Source organism: Peromyscus leucopus, chromosome 10 (genome assembly GCF_004664715.2).
Source record: "Peromyscus leucopus breed LL Stock chromosome 10, UCI_PerLeu_2.1, whole genome shotgun sequence".
In the NCBI taxonomy this organism is placed as follows: domain Eukaryota; kingdom Metazoa; phylum Chordata; class Mammalia; order Rodentia; family Cricetidae; genus Peromyscus; species Peromyscus leucopus.
In genome coordinates this window covers 75,010,433-75,035,592 of record NC_051071.1, presented here as the reverse complement: position 1 = coordinate 75,035,592, position 25,160 = coordinate 75,010,433, and the positions used below count along the sequence as shown (strand labels likewise).

At 41.0% G+C, this 25,160-nt stretch overlaps 1 protein-coding gene across 10 annotated transcripts in view; it reads right to left on the bottom strand.

Annotated features, from left to right (window-relative positions):
- The window catches only part of Slc4a4 (solute carrier family 4 member 4), a 427,900-nt gene that overhangs the window by 149,684 nt on the left and 253,056 nt on the right, over positions 1-25,160 (bottom strand). The gene's annotated exons all lie outside the window — the stretch shown is intronic.

The window sequence follows — 25,160 nt, the reverse complement described above, 5'->3', positions numbered from 1 at the left end:
GACTCAGGCAAGTCTTCCCAGCAAGAGGGCAAAGGTTGAAAAGCAGCACCAGGTTCAAGCACAGCTTCTCCTTGACTTGGAACCATTGTTCACAGACTCAAATTCCCTCCAATGGAAACTCCAACACACAATCTTACAAAAGATGAAAATCTGCCCCTAGTAAGTTAATGTCGGTGTAACAGCAGCTCTTTAAATAATGTAATCCCCTTGAACCACTCTATCAGAAAAGACCCAGTGTTCTGCGCCAGGAAGACGGGGTATTTTCCACTCCGCTGCATTTCATTGAGTAAGCATGGCCTAGATCTCTTAAATCCTTTACCTGGCAGGGTGTTTTATTCTAGGAAAATTTGAGCACAGGGCATTATTTAAAAGAAAGTAACATCTGACAAAGTGTTTCATAAGCAAAATTAAAGGAGCCCTGTTGAAGGCAGCGTTTTATGCTTTGAACTGCATTCTAAAGTTCCAGTGTTTGCTTGATTCAAAAGGTGTCAGGCACAAACCTGACCACCCCAGATAATGCTGAGACTGAAACCAGTGGGAAACGATGAGTACGTTTAACTTTGTCCTTTCGTTAAAAAACAAAACCGGTCATTGACCCTACCTGGAGGAAAGTTCTTCCTGAAGGGGAAGTATGAAGGATTAATCAATGAAAGCTGAGCAGTCCTGATCACACGGACAAGTTAAACACAGCCTTCGGTGAGAAACAGACCGGGCTGACTTCTAATTATTACATTCATTTTATTTAAGTGGCAGTAACGATATAATCTGAAAGTTAAATAAATTAACGTTTTGGCCTAACAGATTAAATATATGGATTTGCTTTGGAAATCTATGATAAACACTGTAAGGCATATTTGAACCAACCATTGTCCTTGCCACAAAGCCTGAACAACTAAAAGCCAAAACACTGAGGGTTTTGTTATAATGATAATCTTGATTGTCGTGACAGTCTTGCCAATGAAACAAATCCTGTCTCATTTCTCTCCTTCCGAAAGACACCCATCTTGTGGCTAATCTCTAGTCACTCTTTGTGGAGGGCAGGGGGAGATGCAGGCTGAAGAAGGATGCAGGAACCAGATGAGAAGAAGAAGTCTGTGTTAACAGACAATCAAATCCACTGACCCTCCTAAATTTTATCTGATTTCCTGTAATAAAAATAATTAATATGAATGTTCAATTTTGTAACATATATTGTAACAGCTCTGAGGCGGACAAATGCAGGACAATAGGCAAGATGATTGGAACTGGTTAGTCTTTTCCTATCTCTTCCCCTATGAGATGCAGCACCCTCATGCCCAACACCTGGAGCCAGAGACAACCAAATGCTTCCCAGTGCTCTGACTCCTTGGTAACCAAAGTGAGGACCCAGGGCCAGCAGCATCCACATCACAGGGGCACTGCTCATTAGAAGCAAGTTCTGAGGCTCACCCCACACTAGCTCCAACAAAACTCTGGGCATGGAGCATAGAAAAGGAGTTTTATCCAACCTTCCAAGTAGCACTGCAGTGTGGTAAATACAGAGAACCGCTACTCAAAATGAAAAATCATCTTGGCAGGCGATGTGCGGCTGGGACTCTGCATTGACAACACCACACGGAGCCAGGAAAGTCAGAGGCATCATTCTGGCAACTTGGCCTGTTGCAAGGCCACTACTGTCACCTGCCCTTTCTGCAGCAAATCATTAAATTAGCAACCTCACTGCATAAACACACTCGAAAGAATATTTGGTTTTTCCCTGATTCATCACCTACACAACCAAATCAATAAGTAACTTTGTTTTGGAAACTCACTTTGGCCACAGAAACATATCACCAAAACCAAAGAAGACAGGGCAAGAGCCAAAAGAGATTACACACTAGACTGTATGTGGGAATCAGAAATCTGTGTGTGGATTTTAACAAACACGGGAAGCTGTTACACAACGGGCCACTAACAACGAGGCATTGTATACATTTTGCAACAGATATGCAACATCAGGACATGTTGTCAGAATAAATCAGTGCTCTGTATTTAGAGTCGGGGCATGTAATGTAAACTCATTATGCCGCAGCACTGAGTGAGAGGGCTAGAGAAAACTGTCACCCGGCACCAATGGGTGAAACATCAGAGTGTCCTAGAGGATGTTACCTTTGGGGACAGGTGGTAACTTACTCAAGGCTGCATTCAAGTCCTCTTTCCAACTAAAATCCAGGACATTAAAATGTCTTGGGACTATTCTTGGCCCAAAGGAACTTTGCTTCTAAAGTGTGATTGTTTGTTTGTTTGTTTGTTTGTTTGTTTTAAAAAAGGGAAGAACCAGTCGAGTGCACAGTCATAATTAATTTCCATATCACTGTTTTGGGGCTATAGGAAAAGAAAGCATTGGAGAATCATATTTCCAAGCAGTTTCACAGAGTCGAGAGCTGATTCATTTTCAAAGTACCCATTTGGCAGGTACACACTGTTTCTATAAAAATTAATTACACTCTGTACTGCTTGAAAAATCATTGTTTTTCTTTACTATATGTTTAGCAATTTAAAAAGTCCTTTGCAATTGTATCTATTAGGTACTTTAAAAAGAGGTGAAGAAATGTACAGCATAGGAAAATGATATTTAAATGTGTGCATAAAATGCAAATATTTATATAATACAATGAAAGTTTAACCCCCACCTTACCTCATACCTCCATAAGAAGCTAATAAAATACAGAGAGGCAAGCTAAAACAAGGGTCTCCTGACCTATGAACCACACTGGATTCTTTATTCTCATGAGTAACTAAATAACAATTTTCAGCTACTGAATAGAAGGAATATAATGGCACATTTATAATGAGGTTGACTGAGAAAGTCTAAAAAGAATGGTCTTGTTTTCTATGACAACAGATTATCCAGAGATATTCTCAACCACAGAAAAATCAAATCAACAACAGCAACAGAAACAGAACAAGATCTCTAAGCCCCTCCATTCCTAGTCACCACCCCTTACATAAAATGCAAAAATCAGCAGAGTGTAAATATCAGGCTAAGGAAAGTGAGAAAACATTGCCAGCCATTTGGAGCCCTTTGAAGGAATTTCACAACTAAGAAACATCAATTTGGGTATCTTTGATCATTTCACTTTTTAATTCTTTTGTTTAGGTGATTTTTGTTGTTTGTGATATAACATAAATTTTAAGCCCAATGTCAAGGCCCTCATTCTGTCTTGTTCACAGCCCCTCCGTTTGGAAACTGCTATAAATGCAACTGTGCTAAACCCATTTCATATGGAGGGAGGTGCTCACTGGATGCAACTGCAGGAGCCTTTAGACTTGGAAAGCCTAAAGGTAAATAAGGAAAAAGTGTGTAACTGGCCCAGAAGTCACAGGGCAGAAAGACACAGCCAAGCTGGCCAAAGTATCTGTGTGCTACCAGTACAACAGAAGCCAGAAGCCAGAAGATTGGAAGAGAAGCCTGCAAAGGAAGATCCAGGAAGCGAGGCAAAAGGCAGGTATAGGGAGTTCAGCTAAAAGACAAGAGAGCCTGGGGCAGAGACAGCCAGGAAGACTGAAATAACTCAAAGCACGTGAGCACTACAGAAGGAGGAGTGAGTCCGGTAGAAAGATGAAGACATCAAAAGATTCACAGAACTATCAAAGTGGGAGTGAAGTTCCGCCAATAGCTGAAGTCATTCTCAACGTATGGGGCAAGGAAAAGAAATGCCCTCCCAGGGAGAGCTGGATGCATGCAGAGATCAGCTGACAGTGAACGCCTGCATCCTGAGGCCTTCCCAGATTCTATCCTCTTTAGTCGACCACTGGCTGCTCTTTCAGATCTCTGCTACCCAACTCCTCTGGTTGATCTGTTTAACCTCAACTCCTACACTCTGGTTTTTGTTGTTGTTGTTGTTTTTCTGTTTTAATGTTCTGACTACTTGTGAGTTTTTCCTAGATCCACTCTTAGATCCCAGACATTTCAAGTAAACAACCTGCCAGAGCAAAACTTTTCTAATTCATGATGACTTAGTTCTAATAATGATAATGAATATTTCAATTTCACTGTGACCTAAAACAGCTAAATTTTTAAGTAGTTTGATTCATTCTCTCTCTCTCTCTCTCTCTCTCTCTCTCTCTCTCTCTCTCTCTCTCTCTCTCTCTCACACACACACACACACACACACACACACACACACACCCCACACACTACAAGTACTATAAGGAGTCTGCAGTCATGTGATCACTGTTGTTACAATGCTCTCTGTGTGTCTCACATGCTGATGTCCACACATACCCATGCATACACACATAGGTGCAGTCCACATGCATACATAAAGTAAAACAGTGGACAGAAAAACCTATCCAAAATACTGGTGAATGTATGTACAATAACTGTGACCTTCATATCTCACAAAAAAACAAGCCTGTGCTAGTGAGGGAAAGGGCAGGTGGAAAAGGCAGACGAGGAGAGCCATGATGGGCAGTGTAGTGATAAAGTTTATCTGAGGATCAAAGGAAAAAACCAGCCACTATATTAAACATAGCAGTCGTGCAATGGTAGGACATGCCTTTAATCTGTCTGGATCTCTGTGAGTTCAAGGCCACACTGGGAACAGAGCCAGGCATGGTGGCATATGCCTTAAATTCCAACACTAGTTAACCATAAAGCTTTAGAGGTCTGTACAGACAGACAGGGCTGGGCAGAAAGAGGAAGTGATGTAGCTAGACAGAGACAGCAAATGAGATAGCAGAACAGAAAGGCACACAGGCATGGGTATACAGGAAGGAGGTCTCTTTGGAAGCTGAAGATTGGTAAGGTGAGGTTGGCTTGTAGATTTTCCTATTCATCTGATCTCTCGGGTTTTAACCCTGATATCTGGCCCCAGGTTTTTTTTTATTTAATAAGACTATTTAGCAATTCATCTACAGGGCAGATCACTGCCTTACTTGAAACAAGCTCTGACCCAAAATGTTTTTCATTAAATTCTCCTAAGCCAAGGTAGAGAGGAACTTCACCAGGCTCCTGTGACCGTACCTTTCTGAGGAGAGGACTTGTCCACTCCTGTTTCATTCCTAAGTGAGGCCTTTTCTCTTGCATGTAGATAGACACTAGAGCCAGGCTAACATAAAATGTCACCAGTCATATTATCAGAGGGATTCTATGATCTGGAGAAGTATCCGAGATTAAAATGTTTAAGAAAGCTACCAACTAAAGATGACAAACTCAACAAATATCTAAAATGGATGGATTTCTTTTCAACCTTCATAAATACACACACACACACACACACACACACACACACACACACACATACACACACTTAAAATACTAGGGAAGAGGAAAGCTTAGAGCTAGATCGATGAAAATAACTGGGGAAAGAGCAACACAGACAAAAGATTTCAAAAAATTCTCTAAGAAGCAGAGCAGCCAGTGTGGTGACGCTGACACCATTCCTGCTATGCCAAAATGGCAGTGTCGAGGACGTGAAAGGGCCACAAAGTCCCAGAGACACCCTGCATATCTCTGAGGATTCTAAACATTCCAGGTAAAGTCTCACAGGAGCAAGAAGCAAGTTGAAAAGGACAGGTTAATAAAAGTCCCACGTCTCCACTGAACTCCACCCCAAAGGGCAGAAAACTCAGCAGCCAGTGCATTTGCTAACGGATGCAAGTGTTTGTGCCTCAGAGTAAAGCCTTCTGAATTCTAGAACATGCTTGGGGAAAACTGTGGTGATATTGTGTTCCCCAAAATATTGTGCACCCTAATAAACTTATCTGGGGTCAGAGAACAGAACAGCCACTAGATATAGAGGCCAGAAAATGGTGGCACACACGCCTTTAATCCTATCACTTGGGAGGCAGAGATCCATTCCGATCTCTGTGAGTTCGAAACCACACTGAAAACAGTCAAGCATGGTAACAAGAGCCTTTAGTCCCAGGAAGTGATGGCAGAAAGGTATGTAAGGCGTGAAAACCAGGAACTAGAGCTGGTTAAGCTTTTAGGCTTTTGAGCAACAGTTCAGCTGAAATTCACTCTGGATGAGGACTCAGAGGTTTCCAGTCTGAGGAAATAGGATCAGCTGAGGAATTGGCAAGATGAGGTGGCTGTGGCTTGTTCTGCTTCTCTGATCTTCCAGCATTCACCCCAAATACCAGGCTTCAGGTTTGATTTTATTAATAAGACCTGTTAAGATTCGTGCTACAGAAAACACTTCCTGCCCACTCTAAGGGAAATCTTCCTTCTTAAGACGAATGGACAGTGGACGCCTGATGCTGCCTCCTTGCATGCTCACGCCTGAATTCCTACACTCAGAGCCACCCTTAGCCACACAATAAGTTCAAGGCCACATGACCTGAATGAGACTCTGTGTTTTGTTTGTTTATTTGTTTTTTGTTTGCTTGTTTGAAAACAAGAAGCATTTGAGGTCTACCAGGAATTTAAGAGAAAACTCAAAAGTTAAATACATGGCATAAAGAAAATAAATAAAAATTGAGAAAAAGAAATATAATACAGAAAACAAAATAAAAATTCTACTAGTTTAGAGACAGCCCTGATATGGTTTTATATCTATAACACAGGTAGGGTGCTTTGAAAAAGAGATCAAGAAAAGGGTTTCAGAACGAACCAACAATTGCTTTAAATATCAGTATACACATTCATATGAGCATGAAAAGAACCTCTCAACATGAGTTAGAAAAGAATAAGAAAGCCTGTAAAATGGGAAATGGGGAACAAAGCCAGAAAAATAGGGAGAGAAATATCAGAGGCACAGAGGATGGGGTAAAGAATGTCAAAATCTGATTATAAAAAGTGTAATTAAACCAGAACAAAGACAAAGAAGGAAAGCCCATTCTCAAGAATACCTCTATGCCTATGAGAGTGCATCATTAATAATAAATCTCCACATCTTCATTTGAGAGTTGGTTGGCAACCCAAAGAAAATTGCAACTACAAATGGCATCCAATGTGGGGCTGGAATTTCCACATAGGGCCTATGAAAGCAGAAAATATTTTACAAAAAGATACGGCTCCTTTAAGAGGTGCTGCTGTGCAGGAGAGTACTTGAGTACCCTCCAGATTAAGTACAAACAGCAAAAACACAGCAAGCTAAGAAAAATGCCTGCCACAATGTGGGCACCAGCTTCCTAGAGCTGAGAGGTTAAATGCAGCTCCCAGTTCAACACAGCTCTCAAGGACCCGAGGAAGAAGCAAAGCCAAACACCAGAGCTGCATGGCCAATAGCCTAGCTGCAGCTTAGGAGTTTAAGGTTTGGCTCATGCAGTCAGCAAACACTACAGCTGCACAGTAAAACAGGTCCAGACAAAAAAAAAAAAAAAACAACAACAACAAAAACCCAAAGGTTACAGTGTGCATAGGTGCTTGGGAAAGAAAAGAAAATGGGGATAGACAGTCATAGGAAAGAATAAATATAAATAGTTTAAAAACAATTACATAACATCTTTATAGAAAGAGTAAAGTGATATAAAAAGAATAAGCCATGTAAAGATGGGAGATACAGGGAGTCTGGATCCTGTATGATACTTTATTGGCTTTGAATTTTTTGAAGGCTGATGAGTTAATGGCATCTGCTAAGAGACACTGGATTGTAAAAGAAATTGCTGAATTAAACCAGCCTAGATACTTTAGGGATGTCTCAACTTTAAAATGGAATTCAGAAAATGTATTGTATCGGCAGAGAGGTTATGCTTCTGAAAATCTTGGCTACAGACATAAAGAAATAAACCTAGAAAACTACAAAACAGGTGGCATATATGCTGATCCCTTGACATGGGAACAGCTCTGAGACTGGAAGAGACAAGATTAATCTTGCTGGTTAGAGTCCTCATAACTTATTATTACATGCCATCCTTTTATCTGGCATGGATACAGGTTTGGTTATACCAACCAAAAAAAATGTATAAAGCTGACAGATGTTGTGGTGACATAGTGTTTGTCATCTAGGAAATAAAGCTTGCCTGAAGCTCAGAGGACAGAGTCAGGCAGTGGTGTCACACAACACACCTTTAATCCTAGCACTCGGGAGGCAGAGGTTCGTCTGATCTCTACAAACTCAAGGCCATACTAGGCTATAGGAGATTAATCCAGTCTAAAAGAGAAACAGCCAGGCAGTGGTAGCACACACCTTTAATCCCAGCATTTGAGATCTCATGCCTGTGTTACCATTATTTGGGAAGCACACACACCATTAATCCCAGCACTAGGAAAGTTGAGACAGGAAGGGATATGACTGTGTGGAGAAAGGAATATAAGGAGGGAGGAGACAGTAACTCAAGCCTTTTTGGCTGAAGACTCAGAGGCATTCAGTCTGAGGATTTGTGGAGATCGGCTGAGGAGTTGGTGAGGTGAAAAGTGACTGTGGCTTGTTCTCTGATCTTGCAGCATTTATTCCAATATCTGGCTGCAGATTTTTATTCAAAGACCATTTAGGATTCCTGCTACCTTTTACCCGCTCAAACATTAAAAAAAAAAAAAATCATCTTTGACTGACTTGCATACAATGCAAAGTTCCATACTTGTGCTAATGTAGATATGTATGTTACCTTTGAAAGTTTGTGTGTTTTCAGAGCAAGATCAAACACCAATGAAAATGGATAGCCCAGGTGATCCAGCCTTTCAGAGTGCCTCTGTTGCAGTTCTCAGAGTTCTGAGTTCAGAACAACTTCAAAGCAGCTAGCTGGTCCATGCTCACAGACTATTCTAGCCAGAACTTCAGATAAGCCTTGTACTTTCCTATTATACAGAGACTAGACAACAAATGTTATAGCTAGTTTTCATAGTACTTGACTATTACCTCAACTTTCTCAGGGTCCCCTGGGGATGTTGTCACCCACCAGACAACTGGAAACAGTCTACAGAACACAATGCCCACACTACCAAGAGGTGGGGTAGGTGGATTTTGGTCATTCAGTCTGTAATGAATGTTTGTCATCATTTAGTGGGGATAAAGAAATACAGGATAAAAAAGACAACTATTCATCTCAAATATTTTACATTGCTATGGATTTTTGTACATTGATACAAATTTAAGAATATTTTTGTTCTACCATATGTATGCTTCTACTCTTGCTTAAGGTATTATACCTATGCAGTTCATTTTAAAATGTAATATAAAGTTCTAGTCCTTGAAAGTTATTATTACAAGCTGGTTAGGATAATTAAAAAATGCAGGTTAATAGTCATCTATAGCAATCAAACTTTGTAGACATGTTAGGTATGTTTTCAAGGTTAAACAGATATATTTTAGATAGGTGGTCTTCAAACACTTCAGAAACCTACAGAATATGGCATTTAAGATGTTTAATAACCTAAGACTTTTTCATGAATGCAAGACATGTCTACTCCTGGAAGCACCAGTCTACTTCATGAAAGGATGATTGACATCAAAGAACTTCCATATGAAATTTGCTTTCATTGTGGCAAAGCTAGCCACTGGGCAAGAAACTGCCCTTGCCTCGACTGCTGACAGTATGCTGTCCAAACTGGACAAGCAGGACACAAAGGAGTAAGACTACCAGATAGTCCTTCAAAATTCCTGCTTCATAGAAAAGTCTACTAGATATTCTAGGCCTGTAGGCCAAAGATGGATACCCCAATGTTGCAGAGGAAGCTTGGGTGACTGTCCAAGCAGCCAGTTGGCTTCTTCATTTCTACAGTTTTGGAAGTTGCTTGCTCTACACTTTCTGTTTACTCAGGTAATATTATAACCTTCTTGGGTCTCTAATGGAGTTGGAGACAAGAGAGTTATAGTTATAGCTTTCCTTGTTTCCAAATTCAGAAAAGAAATTTACATAAGAGATATAAAGTTTATAAGGTTGAGAAACATAAAAGCTTAAATTGTTTATCAGAAAATGTTTTCAGATATAACAAAATAATTTTGAGTTGGTAATATAAGTTAGGATAGAAAGTAAATAAGGTACTCAACTATGAACTCACCAAGATAGGATGGATAATGGAGTATTTTCTCTGAATTTTCCAAATGCAAATGGACTGGATATTGTAAATATAATTCTTACTTGATAAGTGTTCTAAGTGTATATAGTCTTACTATGTTAAAGCTAAAACTGTTCTCTTTCTCTACACAAAAAGGGGTAAATGTGGCCGAATATTCGCTAAGCTATGCAAAGATGTGTTGCATTTGTTTAATTATGTAAAGATGTATTGCTGCTTTACCTTGCCTACCAAGGCACCTGATTCGTCTAATAAAAAGCTGACCAGCCAATAGCAAGGGAGGAAGTACAGGCAGAACTTACAGACAGGGAGAGTAAGTAGGGGGAGGAATTTAGGCTCTGGGAAGAAAGAAAAAAAAGATGCCAGGGAGAAGCCAGGGGCCAGACAGACAGACAAGAAGGAAGCAGGAAAGTAGGACATACAGAATGAAAGAAAGGTAAAAAAACCCTGAGGCAAAACACAGATGAATAGAAACAGGTTAAATTAAGTTATAAAAGGTAATGGGACAAGCCCAAGCTAAGGCAGAGCATTCTTAATTAACAAAAAGTCTCCATGTCTTTATTTGGGAGCTGGTGGTGGCCAAAAGAAAATTCTAACTTCATGCATCTTCAGATCCCAAGGGCCCCTCGGGACAACTAAAAAAATATTAAAAATAAAATAGCATATAGATGAATTGTTATAAAACTTCATTACCACCAAAATGAAAAGAATACCCTCACCTTCCCTATCTAGAATCAGAATGAAGAATTTTCTTAAGCAGCAGAAGTGCTTTGTGTAGAAGATAATAGTGTCCAGTTTTTAAAGGAAGTCTATGCTCTTCCAAATCACAGATTGGCTAGGAGAAAATGATGAAGGAAATTTGGGACTATAATGTTCTAGGAGTGTTAGTATTTCCTGATAGTATGATTTAACAAAACAAGGAAATAAACCAAAGACAGGGGAGCTACCATCTCCACTCAGGAGAGCAAGGGACATCAATGACTGACCACCCACTGTGCAGCAGGGCTAAACATAGTAACTGGCAACTATAGGCACAGGGGGATGACACCAGAGCCAACAAGAAGGGACCAACCTGCCCAAACATGCTATCAAAGCATCCTACAGGTTATTAGTATCTTTGAGATATGAGCTTAACAATATAATAATGTAGTTTTGTTTTGTTTTGTTCTTAAATCAGTTTGAAGGCTGGTGGGCTGGCTCTGTGGCTAAAGGCACTTGCTGCACAAGCCTGGAGACCTGGTTCAATCCTCAGCACCCACATAAAGGTGGAAGAAAAGAACAAATTCCACATGTCCTCTGACCTCCACATGCACACTGTGGCACATGCACACCTCCTCCACCTCCTGCCCCCCCTACACACACACTATACACATACATACATAACAATAATGAAGAGAACTGAGTTTTTAAAAAAATTCACTTTAAAGCTACAGTTTAAAATAACTACTTAGCTAAAAAAGGTACCTAGAGAGATCATCGAAGCCTTTGAGTAAACTATATTAATGTAGCCATAATGTGAATTCTATTTAGGGATTCTCTGCATTAGATTCAACTGACAGAAAGCAGAGCATTGAATGGAGAGAGGAGAGAACATAGATCTGATTCATATGGACAGTAGAAAGTAGAATAACAATGAAAGAGTCCAGTGTCACCAGCAGTGGGGTGAGGGAGGAAGGAGGATATAGATGTTCATGTCCTTGACAAGAAGTCAAAACATCCTATCAATCTTACTACATAAAGAAACTGAAACATGAGATGTTTTTACTCCACACTACAAGAGTAAAGGAACTAAAAATAATATTAGTAGGCTAGTTGGAAGAAGGAAGTACACAAATAATGTTTGGATTTTTGTTGTGGTGGTGGTGTTGGACTACATTAACATACTATATCTATAACTGAAATCTTTCTAAAGAAATGAAAATGGTCATAAAAAAGGTAAAAGACCAAATGAAAAGCCACACAGACCTGAAAGTATTTGCTATAAAGACAGCCCTGAGAAGTACAAAGATAAAAGAGAGCTGTTTGTCCTTCATTCAGGGTGTTTCTGATGCTTGGCGTGATGGCATGCACAGCACGTGGAAGGCTGAGGCAGGAGATCTGCAAGTTCAAGGCCAGCCTGGGCTGTACATTGAAGCCTGCTTCAAAAGCAAAATAAAGAGGAAGAGGGGGAGAATGGAGAGGTCCTTCTGTACATTTCAATTGATAAGACTTTGATATGATACATTAATAAAAGTATATCATAAGCATATTTTATATAAGTATTTACTAAATGTGCTGCTATCATGAGAATCAGAGAAAAGAAACACTGACTAATGGCCAACTTTAGGAGATCTTACTTAAATTAAATCAAACATGGAGACTGAAAATTTTATATAAAATAGAATTACATTTTAAATAGTTTAGCATCCTCCATGAAATACTATTTACACAGTTTACAAAAGTTATAGCTAGGGATAGTTTCCCACAAGCTCTGTCTGCAATTGATTCTAATGTCTATCATTAGTCAGCAAAATCCCTTACAGATGAGAAGTATGCACATGTGTGTAAAGTAAATCAGTCTCATAATCATCTACCTGCAGCCAAATACATTAAGTGTGGATACAGTGACTGAGTATATGTAGAGATAAAGACAGGTGTACCCACAGAATAATAAAAATGGTAATGAACACACGCCCTGCACCTACACTTTCTTCTCTGGTTTCTGATTCCCGAAACTTAGGAAGGCAGTGATATTGGCCTCCTAACTGCACTCTGCTTACCAGATCTCAGGGTACAGCCAATCAATACGAGTCACCTCCAATGCTAGAAGCAGGGATGGAAGACACAAATGCCTTCAGGCTCACATGGCCCTAGAGGCTCTCCAGATTATAATGCCTGAAATCTAAAAGAGGATGAAGTCAAGGCACAAATATGCCTGGTATGCACATGCCCATAGGTTCCCTTTCAACTGAAGTGGCATCAGGTATCCAAAGGTTGACAACCTCATCATGGCCTTCAGTGACTCTAGAATAGCTTGGAGAATTTTGGTCTAAACTAAAGTGGATCTGGGATTATTTCCTGACTTTTCTGTGCATGCATGCATGCATGCATGCATGTATGCATGTGCTACTGGAAGTTGAGCCCAGGGCCTTGAGCATGCTGGGTAAGCACCAGGATTTTCTACTGGAAAAGCAATATCCTCACTGAGGTGCTTGCTACTCTCAGTTGGAAGTGTCCTCTTATAAGTCACATCTCTATATCTAGTTCTAAGACTCTCCAAAGGTTTATGGACATTTCGCTCTATGAACTGGACCTGCCTGATATTTACTGACCACTATCTTTTTAATTGAGTCAGGGATAGGGAGGGCTAGGTAAAGAGTTCGAATGGAGATTCACACTTCACTTTTCTGGGATAAGCCTACTGGACACATTCAGAGAAATATTTTAAAGGTATGTTAGCACGATACTATAGAAAGAAGAAAAAGTTAGCATAAGAAAAGAATAGAAAATGGGACAATAACTCAATAAGATTGCTGCAAGCAATGAGCAATGAAACACATGAGTTAGTATCCCACTCAGGTTTTTCAATAACTGGTAGTTTAGTTTTCTTTCCATTATCCTCGCTGACCTCAAGGGAAAACTGTCAACTAAATAGCCACGGCTGGAGTTCCATACCAACTCATCATTTGGATTGTTCCAGTCTTAGGAGATGAGTGCTGAGAACTGAGAAGTTTTCCTTTAATTCATGTCCAGAGGTGAGAAGCTGAAACTGCCTTAGTCATCAGAAAATGAGAACCAAGGTCCCAAAGAAGCTTTTCACCATCACAGAGGAGATGTGGAGTCATATCAGGCTGACCGTGTGATTACAGAGAGCTTTTATCAAAATGACAGATGCCTCACTGAGGGCAAAGGTCATCAATAGTTATTTGGTAAAGAAACCCACACAAACCCCAGACTGGGGGACCATGTATGTAATCCCAGCTATTCAAAAGGCTTGGACAGGAGGATCACATGTCTACGGTATACTGGGGATACAGAGCACATTCAAGGCCAGCCTACAAAACATAGTGACACCCTTTCTCAAAATAAAAAGGAAAGGTAGGGGGAAGTCTGGGAATATAGTTCATGGGTAGAACACTTGCCAAGCATGTGCAAGGCCTAGATTTAACACCCAGGAGAAAATTGAAAGAAGGAAGCAAAGAAGAAGACAGGGAAGGGGGAAGAAGGAGAGGGGGAGAAGGGGAGGGAAGGGGAGGGGAGGAGAGAGGAGGAGAAGGGATGGGAGGGGAGTCTACACAGATGAACCTAACTTACTTCCATGTAACACACTGTAGGTTTAGAAAGTTCTCTAGGGCTTTGTCTATTTTTTGTTTTGGTTGTTGTGTCTTTTGTGGCTATGAGATCTCCAGCATCCTTGTGTACCCCAAGATTACTTCAAACTTATCTTCCTGCTTCCTATACTAGTGTTAGAATTACAGGCATTGACTAATGCTCTTAGAATGGGAGGCAGTCATTAGCATACTTAGTTTTATGTGGCGCTGGGGATGGCACCCAGAGCCTCATGGATGACAGGCAAACTCTGCAAACTGAGCCGCATCCCCAGACTGGGGTAGAGAGTGTCCTTTAGTGGCATTTGCTGATAGCATCTGCAGGAGATGGTAGAGGATTCATTTCAGTGTCTGACACCGACCGGATTTCCTACTTAAGTGGTACAGAGTAGGATAAAGGGGTTGGCAAAAGAGTGAGTGGTCAAACATGAGAAATGTCTCTCTCTCACACACACACACACACACACACACACAAAAAAAAAAAAAAAAAAAAAAAAAAAAAAAAAAAAAACAAAAAACAGGGGCAGCAGAGGGCTTGAGAATGCTTCACCAGGTGGAATTTTGCTGGTTAAAGATTGCTTAAACCAGTGAGCAAAGGTAATTTCTAAAAACTCCATTTTCTGCTGAACCAGGGCAAACAAAAGGAGAGGGGGAAAGGAACACATCATGAATAATGTGAAGAGTTTCAAATTTTCCTTGGAATTTCCTCCCACAAAGTAGCAGGATTTCTTCTCAGTTTCCTTATCAGGATCAGGAATACAGTACAGAGGGTACGACACATTTAGAAGTCCCACAGGCAAGGGCCCCAGGAAGGGAGGGGTCCTGATTGTACCTAGAACTTGTAGAATCCTGGTCAAAGGACAAACAGATCACCTCACCATTGCTCACCAGACTGACTTTCTCCTCTAACTAGATATCACCAACTTCTTACTATCTACTTATATATTCTGGTGACAGGAAAGTTACCACTTAATGAAATGGCCCATTTTATCACAATGAAGTTCATTACTACAGGTGGCCTATGACCACAATATCCCAGCAATGCAATTATGTGCATGAACCACAGAGTCAGTGTGAGTACAACATCAAGGTACCGTCTGAAGCATTCACATACTCGTAAAGAAGTAGTGTCCATTTAAGTACACATAACGTCTACTGGTCCTCTTTGAAGGCATGTAGATCTTCTCATAAACAGAGGCCTTTGCTTTGTTCTATAATTCTCTAGCACTTGAAAGCTAGTCACTGATGTCTCCATCCCTTCCAAAATCAAGTGTGCAAAGCCCCTCATTTAAAGGACCATATCATCATCAGGCAGCTTTATGGTCTGAACTTAAGAAAACTGAAGACTGTATCTGGTCATGATTCTCTTCGAAAACTACAGGGCTTCAAAAAAAATACCCTTCAATCTTAAGCAGAAGTATCAGGAGTCTAAAGTCAATATCTTCCTCAAGAAATGCTCACTCAATGAACCTAGAGCTCTCCTTTAAAAGAATGAAGCAAAGCCTGCCTTCCTCTACAATGTAGAGTCTACATACTGATAGTAGTAAAACCAGGTCTCATGAGCCAGCTAAGCATGGGCGAGCGTAGACCTCCTGTTACTTGTTTACTTCCTCAATGGTTTCTAGGTTCTCATCCCCCTCCAGGTGTGAGCTGCAGAGCTGCAAACATCCTTCACTCTACTCAAGATAGGATAAGCTTACTACTAACATCATTCTTGGCAACAAACAGGTCAAAATGGTAGCCCCCAGAGCATAAGCACTGTGCCTGCCAGCTGGGAACTGGTGGTCTGGATACATTAATATAGTGCCATAAAACAGTATCTCTGTATGTTTTTTACTATAGATTATATGTACTTCCCTAGAAATACAGAAAAAAATATTAAAGATACTCTTTGGAAATCAGGTAAATGCATTAAACCTTAACACTCACAGTAGTTCCTGAAACCCAGAGCCCTCAGTAAATGTGTGCTGGAAGAATCATAAACTAAGGCTTGCCCTCAAAGAAAAAGTGGTCCTTATAATTGGATGTACCCTGTTCTTCCTCAAAAAGTATGTTGGTATTATTCTTTCCAGTACATTTACACAGACTATATACTTATTTGTAACCATGGTTACTACCTGCGGAAGAGTTCACAGTTTATGACTTTCTAAAGGAAAAACTCACCACAGCCCACAATAGTGCCCATAGCAGCCCATATTCCAACAGTTTCCTGGAACTGCAAAGAATGGACCCCAGAAAAATTACACTTGGAAGGCTAGCACCGAAAAAGACCAGAAACTTTGTTTCCTGGCTTGAAACAGCAAAACGGAGTCATCAGTGAGCCCAGCTCTTCTTCTCAGGCAAGATAACCTGTGGCTGAGGGAACAGAGACCTGAGAGTTGAGACAAGCACAAGCCAATGGAGGAGTGAACAAGAAAAGGGGCAGAAGGAGGCTGCATGACGTCCAGCTCTGGCCTCCCACTGACAAATACTCCCTGTCAGACAGGAAAGGGCGCAATGAAGGAACAACTCAGATACTCGTGGATTGCCACCAGAATGACTTGCTCCTTGTTCATGCTGAGAACCACTGAGCATGGGTGGAAGCTCCAGTTCAACAAGTGTCCTGGGCCAGGACCCTGATGCACAATGCGTCTCCTCTCTAGATCACTGCTGCTTGGCCAAAAAGACATGAACCAGCTCTGGAAGTTTCCCCTGAGAAGGAGATCAGTCACTTCCTCTCACCGGGGTTCACACCTAACTTTAAGGAAGGCACGTCCTCATATGTGCTCAGAAAGAAAGGGATCTGGAATATTTATTTGCAAAGACCCTGTAACTATCCTGAATACTTAGCTTTGCTGAGCCACAGGGCTGTATCTACACCACGGCTTTGTGGAAACCATGTTGCCTAAATGATAGCTGGGGTCGTCAGAGTTGCCTGCCTGGCTTCTTGAGTCATCTCCGAATGGTCCAGTAAGCAAGCAGTGGAAGGTCTGGCTGAGGAGTCTAAATCACTTCTAGTATTAACAGCAGCCATAGGAAAACAGAAGACCTCTCTGTGATTGTTCAGTATGGGATGACAGGGTGAACAATAATGATTCATAAAAATCAGCCCTGCTCTAACCATGATACATATTCCTGTCTCTCATTTTCAAGTGTTCATTTCGTCAACTAATATTTATGAAGTATCTCTCTACCAAGCTCCACGTTAGGCCCCAAATAAAAGACCAGATAGGGATCTATCTCTCTATCTCTCTATCTCTCTCTATCTCTCTCTCTCTCTCTCTCTCTCTCTCTCTCTCTCTCTCTCTCTCTCTCTCTCTCTCTCTCTCTCCCTGAGTGTGTGTGTGTGTGTGTGTGTGTGTGTGTGTGTGTGTGTGTGTGGTCACAATTAAAGACAAAAGAAGTCATGAATTGGAGAAAAAGCAAGGTGGACAGTACCCTGGAGGGCTTGGAGGAAGGAAAATTGCAATTATATTTTCACTTCAAAAAATCATTTCAATGACTAAAAAAGAAAAAGTCTCCAACCTATGTAGCACAATCACAACTCATGGATGGTCCAGTAACAGCCCTAGTAGTACCATCACCAAGAAATAAATGCATAAAAACTAATGTGTCAACAAGGACATCTGTATGATTTTGAGAAATTTGTCATCATTCATTATAATATTTTGGTTTTTTTTTTTCAGAACAGCTGAAACTGAAAGTGGAACTATTATCCCCAAAACTATCACCTCAGCTAACAGATACCATGCATTCTGGTTAAATATATGCTGCTCATCCACTATCATCTACTTCCCTTCTCGTTTTCAGATTGAGTAAACTTTTAAAGATAATCAGAAAAGCGCTTCTCTTCACTAACCTACAAGGAACAATAGAGGTAGAAGTGTTGTGGAAAGTGCACGGTTAACAAGTAACTTAGTCATGCAAGAGTCAGGTGGATAAACTGGTCCAGTCCAACGTTGATCAGCACCATGCTTGGCGCCGCCAGGCAGACAAGAGATAAAGGGGAGGTGTTTCCGACTCTTTGGGCGCTCTGTCAGCAATGAAGGGAGCATAAACAGTATGATGTCATGACAAATCAGCAGAGGTGGGGGATGGGTACAAGGGCAGGGATGAGGGAGAGCTTTGATGGCTGGCAGGGAGGGGTAGAGACAGTATGGAAAAGGGATCTTCTTGAAGGAAATCAGACCGCTAAAGATAGGGTAAAATCTAGCCACATCAAGTGTGGGCGGCTGAATAAGAATACATGATAGACTGAAAAAGCATGAAATCAAAGCTCTTTAGAATCTAAATTATTTGAGATTATAAGCAAGAGTAGAAAATTTCAAAAAAAAAAATTTAAAAAGATGACCACGGAGGTAGACATAGGCCAAGTTAAGGAACACTACAAAGACTGGAGAATTTGGCCTTGATCTTATAATTATCAGCTAGGCTGGGAAAGGTGGGCTTGGTCTTACAAATGATAGGGCACTCACTAAAGGCTGCTGAGCAGAATGGTGTGTGCACACTGTAGCGTAAGTAATAAGAATGTGGGTTCTTGGGGTAATTGTGAAGGGTGTTCTCGTGTAAAGTGAGGATAAAGGCTGGGGAAGGAAGAGGCTGCTGAAACGGTCCCCCAGGAGGAAAGGACCTGAAATCAGAGCAGATGAAAACTGCTGGCAGAGTCTTCGGAATTGGGCCCTTCCCCTGGTGGTCAATTGAATATTGTTTAGAGTGAGCGGTCCTACTAATCCAGAACTCAGCTCTAGGAAGTAGAGAAGCAGAACATTTTGGAGGATGAAGGACAAACAGACATCCCATAGGCAGGATCTTGAGGGCATGGTAAAAGGGTGGGTAAAGGTCCACAGAGGCAGAGGATGCATTGGAGGGAGGAGCAGAAATGAAGTCTGAATTACGAGGACAACCGTAAACATCACAGACTTTCAGCTTCCCACAAGGAGAAAAGCCCTGTTTCTGAAGATTCTGCCAGCAATTTTCATCAAAGTATAATTCCACTGTTTGCTGCCAAGAAGAAATTTTATTATTAACTTTGAAAATGATATCCGCAACCAGAATATTGCATTTGCTTTCCCTAATGCCTCCCTCATTCGCATGTGCACAGACATACTAATTCAAGTAGTTAGGTTTTCTGTTGTCTCCAGTAATTAAATCCAGACATTGTTTGGCCTAATAATAGTACTTTATTTTGTATTTGCATGGAAGACTCTCCATCAGCTTCAAATTAATCCAGTCTACCTCACAAGTAGCCCATAAAGCCGCAGTCACACTGGATCTACAGTAGCTTCACCTGGTAGCTCCCTCATCAGGAACAAACCTCATCTATCCTCCAACTGTGAGACCACACAGCCACACTCTGAACACTCAGGCGCTCTCTGCATACTGGCTTCCTAGAGCTTCACAGTGCTCTCAGCTGTGCCAAGAAGGACACTTGCAAAGTCAAGGCTACAATTCTTGCTGTGATTGGGTGGCTGTCATAATACCTCTCCACTGCATACTCTCTTGAGTCTACAGCTTCTGAGAACATGACAGCATAAGCATTTGCTGAAGGCACACGGCTTGTAATGTCAGATGAATGCATATTTGTGGCATGTGTCACGGCTGGGTACAAGAGGCAACTTGCATCTCTGTGTGCCTTACACACTGTCAAAGTAATTATGGAAGCACCGATTGAGTGTGGATCCTCATTAATATTCTTGGAGGGGCCAAGAGGGCCAAAGTCACAAAGATATAGTAGCCATCATCTGAATGAGTCTTAGTGTCTTTCCCTTTCAATTTTTTTTCAGTTATTGTCACTATGCTTTCCTTAGTTTCCTATTTTAACCAGATGGTTTCACTAATTCATTCATTCTACATTCATTGATTCACTGCTATACATAATGTACTCTATTGGATACAGCCAAGTGGCAGTTACCAAAGTTACTGGTCTCAGAATATCTCTATGCATTTAAACATGAAGTGACAGGGCGGGGGAGATGGCTCAGTGGGTGACGTGTTGGCTGTGCACACATGAGAACCTGTGTTGGGATCCCCAGGACCCATGTAAAACCCAGGTGTCCAGATGTCATGGCACATGTCTGTAACCCATGAGCTGCAATGGTAGGGTAGAAACAGGCATGTCCTGGAACTCACTGGCCAGCCAGCCTAGCCAATCAGTGAGCTCCAGGTTCATGAGCGACCCTGTCTGAAAAACTCAAGTGGAGAACAATAGAAAAAGAGAGCACAAAACAACCTCTGGTCTACACAAACACACACACACACACACACACACACACACACACACACAGGAAAAGAAAGGAATAGAGAAGAAAAATTAAGAGTATTTATTTACCTGGGCCCTAATTACTAACAATTAGCACATCAGTAAGTAAATAATAATAATTTGTTTACTACAAAATAATAAATCTATTATGTAAGTAACCTCTTTCATGAAAAATAACTTTCCTAAAACAGTAAAAGAATATCACTCAAATTTTTATAAACTTCTTTACTATATATATATCTTTATGAAATGCAGTTGGATTCTTTTTTTTTTTTTTTTTTTTTTTTTTTTTAGTTTTTCGAGACAGGGTTTCTCTGTGTAGCTTTGTGCCTTTCCTGGGACTCACTTGGTAGCCCAGGCTGGCCTCGAACTCACAGAGATCCGCCTGGCTCTGCCTCCCGAGTGCTGGGATTAAAGGCGTGCGCCACCACCGCCCGGCGCAGTTGGATTCTTATGTTTGGTTCTATGTCCTATCTGTCACGAAATAACGTTTGGGTTAACCAAATAAAAAGAATGGTAGCACTTTTCAAACTCTGTGAGTGAGTGTTGTTAATACCCACTGCTCCTAAAATCCTACTTTGAGAACCAAGACTTCAGTGCAAAGGTCAGGAAATGCTTTACTGGCTAATAATAACTATTTCAAGCTTTGTGGGCCCTGTGATCTCTGTTGCAACTACCTAACTCTGCCATCGTGGCATGAAAGCAACCATAGGAAATGCATATAAACGAATGAGCATGGCCTTGTTCCAATAAAACTTCATTGGCAAGACAAATCAGCCATGGGCTAATCTGTTGACCCCTGAGCTAGAAGATATCTTAAGTGGAATAGACATGGGTCCCCGTCTTTAAGAAATTCATGAGAAGGGCCAGAGAAACAGTTCAGCAGTTAAGAGTACATACTGCTCTTCCAGAGTGCCAGAGTTTGGTTCCTAACATCCATATCAGGTGACGTACATAGCCTGTAACTCCAGAACCAAGGTTCAATGCCCTCTTCTGGCCTTGCAGCACCTACACATCTGCACATAGCCCTACACACATTATGAAGAATAAAAAAATAAATAAATCTCATTCTTTTAAAGAAATGTATGGCTCAATACCATAAAGTAGACCAAACTCAATGTTGGTAAGAAATCTCAATAAAATACTTGTAGAATTTAAGGTCTGTAAAGAATATTTTAAGTGGAGAAATCTTTAAGGATGTCGCAGACCCTAACGGAAAAGCAGAGTTTGAGAAGAAAGCTTCAGGAGGAAGGAGGGCATTCCCAGCAGAGAAATTATTTAGGACAAAGGCATCAGGAGAGATAAGCACCTAGGAAATTCAAGCAATGGTAAAAGTGTGCTGAAATATAGTGTATATACAGAGAAGTAAAGTGTTTTGAAGGTGCTTAAACTTCTCATGGCAGGTTGCTGCACAATGGAACTTGAATGTCAAGCTCAGAGGGTTGGATGCTGTCTGAGATACACAAAGGCACCACTGAGCACTCCCACATGGGGATGCTTCTTATCATCCCAGTATTAAAGACAAGTGGGAGGCAACATGTTGCAATGCATCAGTACAGGAGTAACCATTAGCAGTGACCCCAGAAAACAGGCCATTGTATCAGGTAAGGGATGAAGCCAGACGAAGTAAGATCCTGAACAAGGACAGCAAGACAAAGATGGTCAATATGACAGAGGTGATGTGGAACAAATCTGGGGGTTCACAAAGTGGGCTCCATAATCCCAGGTCAGAGCAAAGCATACGTGGTGTAAAGAGTAGGGAAATCAGGAAACGGGACAGATTTGATTGTGAAAGGCAGAGTTTGATTATAAACATATCATTTTTGTCAAGCGCCAGTTTGAATCTTCACAATTCCAAATTCCTCTTTCAGGGGAAAAAAAGTACAAAAACAAAACTATTTTATAATTTCAGCAAGCTGTCAGATTTCTCCCAGATCTGTCCCTCTTGAAGTCTTATCCAAGTCTCCAGTATTCTGAAACAAAGCAGAATTCCTAAGCTTTTCTTTCTCCATCACTGTTCTGTAAACTGTTTAGAATCAGTATGTATTTTAGTCCATTGTGAATACAATATGAGGTATCAATCAAATAACTGAGGAGAATGCTTTTAGAGACTCAGGATAAACAGTAACTAACTCCTTTTGAGAAAAGTAGCTCAAACTCGCTGTATTTTTAGAATTCTGTAACTTGTTGCTGTGCACCACTTACATTTTCTAATGTCTTCCTTTAACTAAAGAATCTGAAGACAGATGTCAGGTTGTTGAAAGATCTTATTCCCTGTAGTCTTTTGAAAACTATGCCTAGGAACAATTATAGTGAGAGAAGTTTTAGTTACACTTGAATCTTCTTTTGGCTTTTAAAGGCCAAAAAACTTAGTTGAAATGGCACATTAAGTGACCCAAATAATATTCCTATTCAACAACCAGCTAGTATCTTGACCCTCGTGAAGAAAAGACCAGAGGGGTGAAAAGTGAAATGTTAGGACTCAAGGTAAGAGTGCAGAACAATTAACAGCTCTGATGTGATTGCTATTCTCCAGCCCAAAGAAAGGTGGACAGAGTTCAACTAGGAATATGATAGCATAGCAGAAATTTAATAATGGCAGCTCCTAGTGAAGTAAATATTCAAAGATGGCCACAATGTGTATGATGGAAGGAGAAATCCCCACTGCCATGTTTCTATACGTCCATAGCCATTTTCCAGGAATATTCTCTTATCATCATCCTGGCTAAAGTTCAAAGCTTGATCCATCCTGGACTCCTTCACTTTCATTTCCTGACACTGTACATTGGTCTACCATGACGTCATGGTCCACCATGACATCACCCTGCACTATCCCTTCCTTCCCACCTCTGTAGTCACAATCTAGCCTGGTCCCTAACTCCCTTCATCTCTGCTCTTTCACAATAGATGCCCAACCCTCTCCTCTTCAAGGGCCAAAAATGGCCACACATCCATGCCCCTGACCCACAGTTCTGTCCATGCTACCTCCATACTAAAGTATTTTCCGTAAACTTCCACAAATGGGCTCAATTATTTTACCTTAGCACTTCATCATTAAATTTTCTCATCTTCCTTGTTAATAACCAATGTCAAGCAAATTCTGTGATTGTTTTCTCCTATCTTATCATAGACTTTCAGTTTACTTTCCTAAGTCTCTTTGCAGGCCTGCTTCTAATGACCACGTTCTCTTCTAATAAGCATTTCAGGGTGTGTGCCCCGTGCTACTACCTCACACGCTGTAGACAAACAGGTCTTCCCTCCAGTGACAAGGCAGCATTCACCATTCTAATCCCTTCTGGGGGTTCCTTTACCTCCCTCTATCTGCACACTGGATTGAAATCTGAGTTCAGGAAGCAGCTTTGGACTTGAACTTGCTGAAATGTACTCTCTGGATCTACCACTTTCCTAAAGAAGTTCTATACCTTTTGAGAGAACATTAGAGCCAGAGACCATATTTCCTTTAGTCAAATCTCCAAAATTTAACTATTTCATTCCAGATATACTTAGAAAAGAATCTGAAAAAAAATTAAGAAATGAAAGTCTCATAGTTTAGTTCTTTAAATTATTGGGTTAACTATGTGGTCAGATTGTGGGATAGATCGAAATTCTTGAGTTAAGCCACTCAGTTTTCAACTTTATGCTACCTGAGCCAGGAGAGGAACGGCAGCAGACACTGGGCAGGTGCTGCAGAGCAGAACACTGTACTGGGCACAGGCTTGTACAGTGATGCACAGATGAGACAGACGGACAGACAGACACAAAGCAGAGGACACACAAGAGGAAGGTGAAGGAGAAGACGGAAAAGCTCCAAGTGTCGTCATCTTCCTAAGTGCTCAGAACTGAGACTCTGAAGTGGCTGATCTCAAGCCACTAACAGCAAAGGGACACAAGGGTTTTACAAGGGCTCAAGTGATGCTGCCTGTTAGACGTCAAACTGAATTCACAGATAAGCGCTCATAGTGAAGAGCCATCCTGGATCTACCAAGATAGGTGATGGGCTCACACTCCGATAATGGCAAAGCGTTTAGGCTGGTATTAACCTGTCCTGAAGCATGGAGGTGAAAGCTTTTCTTTTGTTCTCCGTGGCCCGGGCTGGTTTCAGAACTGCCTGAGAGATCTGTGAGAGGAAATCGGTTTTGGTTTTGTTCCAACTTCTAATTCAATACCTTGGCAGCATTTGAAATGGATAAGAGCTCTAAGCTCACATCTGCCTCGGGTGACAACTGAGATAAGGAGCGCTCTGAAATGATGAGAGCTTACTTCCCCAAAACACCTTTCAAAGCAGTTTTTTGAAAGGTAGTTACTTCAAGTTACGGGGCCTCAAAATACCTTGCTAATAATATTGAAAGACTTGATGGAATCCTATTATAATCCTGATTGTTAGATGATATTTTTGGCAGGGTTTAAAAAGTAATTCTGTGTTAATTATCGGGATAAATTATAATCAACGCATCAGAGCAGCATACGTAAAAATATAGGGAAATATCTCTCTTAGGTACACAACATCCACTTCTAGTTAATGGATTAGTGGGGCCAAGGCGGCTACTAGTGAAGAGCGAGCTGCTGGTTGCTTTTAATGAAATGATGAGGCCTCAAAAACCATTTTGGAGCGTGTACAACATGAATCTTGTACAGAGGCCAGCAGCATTGTTGTATCAGGTACTTGCAATGCACTGGGGAATATACAAGCTCG